Source organism: Mus caroli, chromosome 13 (genome assembly GCF_900094665.2).
Source record: "Mus caroli chromosome 13, CAROLI_EIJ_v1.1, whole genome shotgun sequence".
NCBI classification, from domain to species: domain Eukaryota; kingdom Metazoa; phylum Chordata; class Mammalia; order Rodentia; family Muridae; genus Mus; species Mus caroli.
The window spans coordinates 45,657,366-45,665,738 of record NC_034582.1 but is presented as its reverse complement, the minus strand read 5'-3'; positions in this window follow the sequence as shown (position 1 = coordinate 45,665,738).

The following is an 8,373-nucleotide window of genomic DNA, read 5'->3' as shown; positions in this document are numbered from 1 at the left end:
CCCCTGTGCCCATATCTTCAAGGCTTTTCCCCACTTTCTCCTCTATAAGTTTCAGTGTCTCTGGTTTTATGTGAAGTTCCTTGATCCACTTAGATGTATCTCCACCTTCTTATTTAAAATCTAGTTCATAAGGCAAGGAGGAGCCATTAGAGAGAATACCCTTTGACAGCAAACAAGAGCCATTTTGCTCCCCCAAGCTTTCCCTCAAAGCCCCAGTTCTTCACCTTGCATTCCGTTAAACAATCAACAACAGATTTCCGTCTGGACATCTTTCTGACCTTCACATTTACCATGTCGCCTTAGTCAGGGTTTCTATTCCTGCACAAACCTCATGACCAAGAAGCAAGTTGGGGAGGAAAGGATTTATTCAGTTTACACTTCCACACTGCTGTTCATCATCAAAGGAAGTCAGGACTGCAACTCAAGCAGTCAGAAAGCAAGAGATGATGCAGAGGCCATGGAGGGATGTCACTTACTGGCTTGCTTCCCCTGGCTTGCTCAGCTTGCTCTCCTATAGAACCCAGGACTACCAGCTAAGGGAGGGCACCACCCACAATGGGCCCCCCCACCCTTGAACACTAATTGAGAAAATGCTTTACAGCTGGATCTCATGGAGGCATTTCCTCAAGGGAGGTTCCTTTCTCTGTGATAACTCCAGCTTGTGTCAAGTTGACACACAAAACTAGCCAGTACAAGTATTAACATTGTTTCTGTCTACACAGCTCCACCCCCTGCCAATCTTCCACTCCAGTCCCATGAATGGGGATGGATCCTGGGGATCTGAAAATGGAAGGTTCAGGCAAGATTATCACAGCAGAATTAGACTCCTGCAACTAGTAAACTTAAACCCAAGGGTCTGCTTCTCTCCACCAAAAATGATCAAGGAAGGCCAGGGGAAAAAAATGCAGAGAAGAGACACAACAGTAATTCCAAATGGACATTGCTGTACTTGATCTGTGCATGTATGTGGCTATTCATGTGTGTTCATGTTTATGTGTTTACCTATATGTGTGCTCATATTCATGTGTGTTGAATATACCTTTGTAAGCAGGCATGTGTGCATATTTATGTGTGTACACGTGGAGATCAGAAGGACACTTTGAGTGTTACCCTGGGGAAGCTGTCTTCTTCCTTTGTCTCTCACTGACCTGGAACTTAACCATTAGGGGAAACTGGCCATCCTGCAGGCCCTGGGTCCCTGCCTTTTAATCCTAGCTGCCTACTGTTGGGATCACAAGTGTTCACCACCATGCCCAGCATTCTCACTAGGGTTCCAGGGATGGGATGCAGGTCTTCAGACTCACAAGGCAAATGCTTAACTGACTGGGCCATCCCACCAAGACCACTTGTGATATTTCTTATAGGCCTAGACTGGTTGTCATGAACTCCTTTGAGTTTTGTTTATCTTGAATGTCTATTACTTCTAAATGACAAGTTTAGTTAGATAGAAAATTTTGACAGACTTTTTAAAGCATTTTAATTCTGCCATTGCACTACTGTCTAGATTATGAAACTTTTGTTAAGTAATGTGAAGGATCCCTTATATATAATTTTTATCTTCTGTACTGAATAAGCATAGACCTTTAGGCACATGTGTGTATGTGTGTGTGTTTATGTATTTGTATGTATGTATGTATGTATGTATGCATGTATGCATGCATGTATGTATCTGTGCATGTGTGCATGCATAAATGTGTGCGTGTGTGTGTGTGTGTGTGTGTGCAAATGCTCACATAGCACAAGGTAGTTCCCAGCATGGGATAAGATTTTGTCATTCCATCCTCACAACATTCATAGCCACTCTTCTTCTTTCTTTCTTTCTTTCTTTCTTTCTTTCTTTCTTTCTTTCTTTCTTTCTTTCTTTCTTTTTTCCTTCCTTCCTTCCTTCCTTCCTTCCTTCCTTCCTTCCTTTCTCTCTCTCTCTCTCTCTCTTTCTCCCTCTCTCTCTCTCTCTTTCTTTCTCTCTCTCTCTCTTTCTTTCCTTCTTTTTCTTTCTTTGATATTGTCATACATGTATATAATATACTTTGGCCATTTTCAGCCTCATAATCCTCTCTCTTCCTCCCCAACACTCTCCTTGAACCCCCTTTCTCCAGCAAGTTCTGGTAGTGACCATTTTGGAGTTTTGGTTTATTAAAAAAAACAGAAATATGATAAGAACATGTTTTTTGAATCCCATGTGTGGAATATGGTGGCTGCCTCAGATTGCCCACAGCAGCTGACTGAGATGTACCTGATGCTCTAGCAGAGATGTGATTTTTCTGGCTGCAGATAATTTTTGCGATTGTGTGAAGTTTGGAATTCTGGGTGTTTTCAGAGGGTATATAAATGAGATGCCCCTGAGAGGTATGGTGAGTTGTTGGTTGTTGGTGGTCATGGTTTGTAAGTACTCATGTGCAAAGAAAAAAATAAGAAGAAATTAGATATCATGATGGCCAAGATCAAACTTGCCCAAGGAACTAGATACCCCTAATCAGCAGGAAGTAGTCTAATGATAATATCACCCCCTTCCAAACCCTTGACTTTATTCAGGGATATCTTTCCTTTCTATCTGTTTTTCTCTCCTATGTAGTGTTATGGGGTTTGAAGGGTAGAAGAAAAGGGGTAGAGAAATGTGCCAGAAAGAAGAACCCACAAAGTAGCAAAAGACAGCTTTAAGTGGAGCCTACATGTGGCACTAAGAAGAATGGAAGTTTGATTTCAAATGCCATAGAGAAAACGACAGGGCTCGGAGGAATGGATTTTTTTTTTTCCAAGATGCCAGCAAAAGAAGAATCCAAGTAGCAAAGACAAACTTCTCCTTCTGCTTTTCCTGACTTCTTATTGTTTTGCTTTCTCGTGGTTCACTACGTTTAATTGGGGTTGCGCGTATAAGCATGGATTTTTTTTTTTTTAATTTCTTCTGGAACAGGGACAAGTTACTAGTGACTATATCACTGGAGAAAATGACTGTCCTGCTCCCAGCAACCATTACTTGCCAGTACTTTGGCAGGGGTCTGGCCTCATAAGCCTCCCTCCCATCCATGGTGGGATGGTAATGGGCCCATCTGGTGCAGGTAACACAGCTGCTGTGATCATGAGTCCTGTTTTCTCATATACAGTCAGTCTGAATGGAATGAAATGGAATCTCAAAGCAGGTTTAATTTGCATTTCCTTGATTGCTTATATGTTATTATTGTTGGGTTTTTTTATACATTTTTGGCCATATGTTTTATTTTTTAATGTTTTTATTTATTCTTTGAGAATTTCATGCAATATATTTTGATCACATTCTTTCTCCTTCTTCCACCTTCTCCTAGATCCTTTCCCATCTCCTTACCCACCCAACTTCATTCCTTCTCTCTCTTAAAAAAATAAAAACAGAAGCTGGACGTGGTGCACGCCTTTAATCCCAGCACTTGGGAGACAGAGGTAGATGGATTTCTGAGTTCAAGGCCAGCCTGGTCTACAAAGTGAGTTCCAGGACAGCCAAGGCTATACAGAGAAACCCTGTCTTGAAAAACCAAAATAAAATAAAATAAGATAAGATAAGATAAGATAAAATAAAATAAAATAAAAACAGAACCCTCAAAGATGTGGAGTCCATTTTATGTTAGTCAACTACTGATCATGGAGACAGGAATATGACCTGTCTATTTAGTCCAGGTTTTTGGCCTCATTAAGTGTCAAAGTCCATTTCATGCAGCAGGTTTTAGTCTAATAGAAAATGGTTGATATTAGGAAATAGCCTAATATCCATGCCATTATTAGATTAATGAGCATACCTTGCAGACAGGCTGAATATGCTTGGTCCAGGGAATAGCACTATTAGGAGGTATGGCCTTTTGGAATGGGTGTGGCCTTGTTGGAGTAGGTATAGCTCTGTTGGAGGAAGTGTGTCACTGTTGGGGTAGGCTTTGCGACCTTCCTCTTAGCTTCATCAAAGTCTGTCTTCTCTTAGCTGCCTTCAGAACAAGATATAGAACTCTCAGCTTCTCCAGCACCATGCCTGCCTGGTTATAATGCCATGCTTCCCGCCATGATAAAAATGGACTGAATCTCTCTGCACTTGTAAATAAGCTCCAATTAAATGTTGTCCTTTAAAAGCATTGCCATGGTCATGGTGTACTTTCACAGCCATGAGCCCCTAACTAAGACAGAAGTTGGTACCAGGGACTGGGGTATAGCTGTGATAGGCCTGACCATGTTTGTTAGGAGGAATGTGGATTTGGGGACTTTGGGTTTGGGAAGCAGTGGAATGCTTTAAGTGGGGCTTAATGGTCCATCCTTGTAGGAATATAGAAGACACTGGTGTTAGGGGTGATTTGAACTGTGCAGACCTGGCCCAATATGTTTCACTAGAGAGAATTTCAGTATGTGACCTAGAGATTGTTTTAAGATATTTTGGTGAAAAATATGGCTGCCTTTTGCCATTGTCTGAAGATTCTGCTTTTGGCTAAAGTAAAGACAGTTAGATTAATTGTTTTGACAAAGGAAGTCTCAAAACAGCCTGGTACAAATTCTGTTTTGTAGTTAAAATTCACTCTTATGAATAGTGTTTTGATGAAAAGGAGAAAGCTTTGAAAGGAAAAATACAAAAATGGTTCAAGGATAAAGGGGCACCAGGAAATAGAATGGACATGAAGTTTGGAATTTGGAGTTTTTCCAGGTGTTTTTTGGTCTTGCTTTTGTCCAGGATCTCCTTACTATGATGTTTTGAAATGGTATGTGTATCCTGTGATTTTGGAGGTATGTGATCAGCTTTTTAAATTTGATTTTATAGGGAATTAGAATTAAGCAATTAGATGGATCTCAGAAGAGACTTTGAACTTATAAACATTGTTGAGACTGTAATAAACTATTGGGATTTTTGAAGTTTCTTTTTTCTTTTTAAATTGAACTGATTGTTCAGTTAATTTGCTTATATATTGATTGGATGATTTATGAAGTTAAAGATAGATAGAAAGACTGAGAGGGAGGGAAGATATAGGCTTGTCCTGCAAGCATGACGCCATGAGTAAGATCCTCAAAATTTATGTAAAATATAGCTGAATATGGCAGAACATGTTTGTACATGAGAACGCCTGGGGCTTGTTAACCAGCCAGCTTAGCCTACTTGGCAAGCTCCAGGCCAGTGAGGGAGCCTGTCTCAAAAAACTGAAGGCTCCACTGGCTTCCACTCATGTATCTTTATAAACACATGCACACAGACACAGACAGACCAACCAACAGACACCACACACACACACACACACACACACACACACACACGACAGTGCAAATTATAGAGATACAAGAAAGAAAATGAATCCTGTACTCAGCACCTGGTTGAAGACTCTTGTCAGCTGAGAATCAGAAGCCCAGTACAATTAACATTTAGTTATACCCTTCTGTCTTCCCAGATACAAACTGCAATCTTCTGGGAACCTCAATAGAAAGCTGCTTTACAACTGAAGAACATATCCTGCTCACCCTCATCCCCACCTCCATATTCTAGCACCATCCAGTTTTAGTTACTGTCCAGAGCACCCCTCCCCAATGGCCCCAGGTCACTACTCAGATGGAATGTGATCATCTTTTCTTTCCTACAGCTTCCAACGTTATCACGTTTCTGGGCCTAGTCCTTGTCCTCTACAGAAACTATATAGCTCTGCCTCTGCAGGAAAACAAAGGGCCTTTGTACCCTGACCCAGATCAGGCTTCCACATAGACCCAGCCTTGATACTGTCCACTGCCAGCCCAACCAGCATATCAAAATGGTATTTCACTATTTTAAATGCTTTTTAAAGTGTTTGTGTGTGGGATGGGAGAACTTCTTAACAACCCTTTCAGATGTCAGTCATACCCATGAAAACAGCATGTGTTTACTGTCAAGGCACTTCAGTGTGTCTCTTCTTTGAGAAGCCCACAGCCATGGTCTCTAGCATGTCTTACTTTTCCTTCCAATTGCATGTTAACACTCATGCTTAACATCCGTGTTTACAATGTCTTTTAATACCCTGTAGTTGGTCATACTAGTTGATACTAAGATTCTGCTCTGTAGTGAAGGGTCTGGCTTTGCCCAAACTGAGGTTTCTAAGAGATTAAAAGAGTCCCCTGGGCTATTTTGGGCTAGTCTTAGAGTCGTGCATCCATCCTTGCTGGTGCTGACAGTTGACTGGCAGGTAGAGCCACGAGTTCAACTGATTCAGAAAAATCAGATTTGTATTGATAACTCCAATCCCCAGTACATATACCCTTGCTACTGTCTTTATTCTAGCTCTTTCTGTAACAGAAATATACAATATATATAAAATTCACATTACATGTAAATATTATATATATACTTATAAATACGTAACATGTAAACATAAATATATGTAGTATGATTGTATATATATATATATATACATAGATATATGTATATACATACATACACACACACACACACACACACATATGAGAATGTGTGGGTCTCCCTGCTCTCATTGGCCAATTCAGTCCAAAAGGGCAGTCAGTAGGAGCAGAGACATTAAATGGGGGTTGAGAAACCCTGTGAATGACCACACTGGGACTGCTTGTCAGTTGATCAACTTTTCTTAGGGTGAATGAAGGCTCATAAAGACTTGAGGGACTGAGGATAGAGACATCTGGGATGGCTACAGGTCATTGGCTGGGGGCTTAGAGGACCTAGGATGCCTCATTAGTATGGGGAAGCATTTCAGGAATCTCAGGTGCTGGCTGAACATAAAAAGCAGCCCTGCTAACCAAAGTGAGTCTCCCATATCGTGCCAAGCCCAGGGCTACCTGGTTGTCGTGGATTGCATCCTTAATTAGCAGAGTTTTCTCACAAGAATGGATCACTTTTGAAATGGAACACAATTATTGACTCAGCCTTCTCATTTTTCTCTCCATAAACATAAATCTTCTGGTCCTGAAAAGCAGCCGAGGCACTTAACACGAGACAGCAGTAGGAGCACAAGGTGGTAGGAGGTATTTGACAGCCAGTGTGGCGTTTAAATATAATTATCTATGTCCCTAGAGTAACAGTGGTTAACCCCCCGGCTTAAACATTGAGCACCGAATCTTAAGATTTTGGGGTCAGGTACATCTCTGATGTCACTCAGCTCCAAGATTCCGTGAGGCTCTGTTTCCATGCCACTCGCTCTGTTACAGAGACATTTACAGGTGACTGTCATGCCCTGCCTTGAGCCTCCTCAAGTCCCCTTGGCCACAGCTACAAGATGGGAAGAACAGGTGACATAATAAAGAAGGCAAGTATCAAATCTGGAGAACCCATATGCCTGAGGAAGGCCCTTGTGAACAACATTGGAGAGGAAAAGAGATCCAAGCTTCAGATTCAAAAACTAGAGAAAGCCCTCGCCATCCGCTTTACGGAGATGGAGAGAGAGAAAGCAACACTGAAGATGTTTTTGGTGAAGCTTCACAAGACAACTGGGTATTTTCCTCAAAGCGAATTATGGTGACAGTTGCTACTGCAGGTGAAAGATCCATCTTAAAGCTTCAAATCCAAAACCATTGAATCTATGTTCTCTCCATAGAACCAAAGAAAGCCGTAAAAAAGCAACCAGAAGCCAAAAGTAAGACTTTAGCTGGGGACATAAATGAGCCATCTTGGAAAGAATCCACCCCCATCTGTCCTACAACACAGAATGAGCCTCAACTTTTCTGCGTGATTCCATTTCTTTACAGTTACATGCAGCGTGCACATTATTATTATTATTATTATTATTATTATTATTATTATTATTATTATTTTACAAGCTTTCTTGAGACTTTATAATTGCAAAGGTCACAAGCCAGAATCTGGCTTGGTAGTGATTTTTTTTTAATTTGTTTGCTTTGTTTTATGTGTGAGTGAGTGAGTGTGTGTGTGTGTGTGTGTGTGTGTGTGTGTGTGTGTGTGATATTTGATATAGGTCTCGGTTTGTAACCAAGCTGACTTTCAACTCACTATATAACCCTGTTGGCCCCTAATTTGTGTCATTTTTTTTCCTGAATCAGCCTCTGGAGTGCTGGATTTACAAATGCTAAGTCACCATCCTGAACACAAGACAGAATTTCATGGCCTGTTCTTAGCTAGTTGGCTTACTTAATAGGGGCAAGCCTGGAGAACATGTTACAAGACTCTTATTTGCATTGAGTCCTATGAAACCCATCTCTAGCTATGTAAAGCTTAGGGCAGGGGCTGGAGGGATGAGTCAGCAGTTGAGAGCACATGGCGCTCTTCTAAAGAACCCAAGTTCAGCTCCCAGTGCCCAGGTCACCAGCTCATAACCATCTGTAACTCCGGCTCCAGGAGATACAACGACTCTGACCTATACAAGCACCTGCATTTGTGTGTATATAACACACACACACACACACACACACACACACACACACACACACACA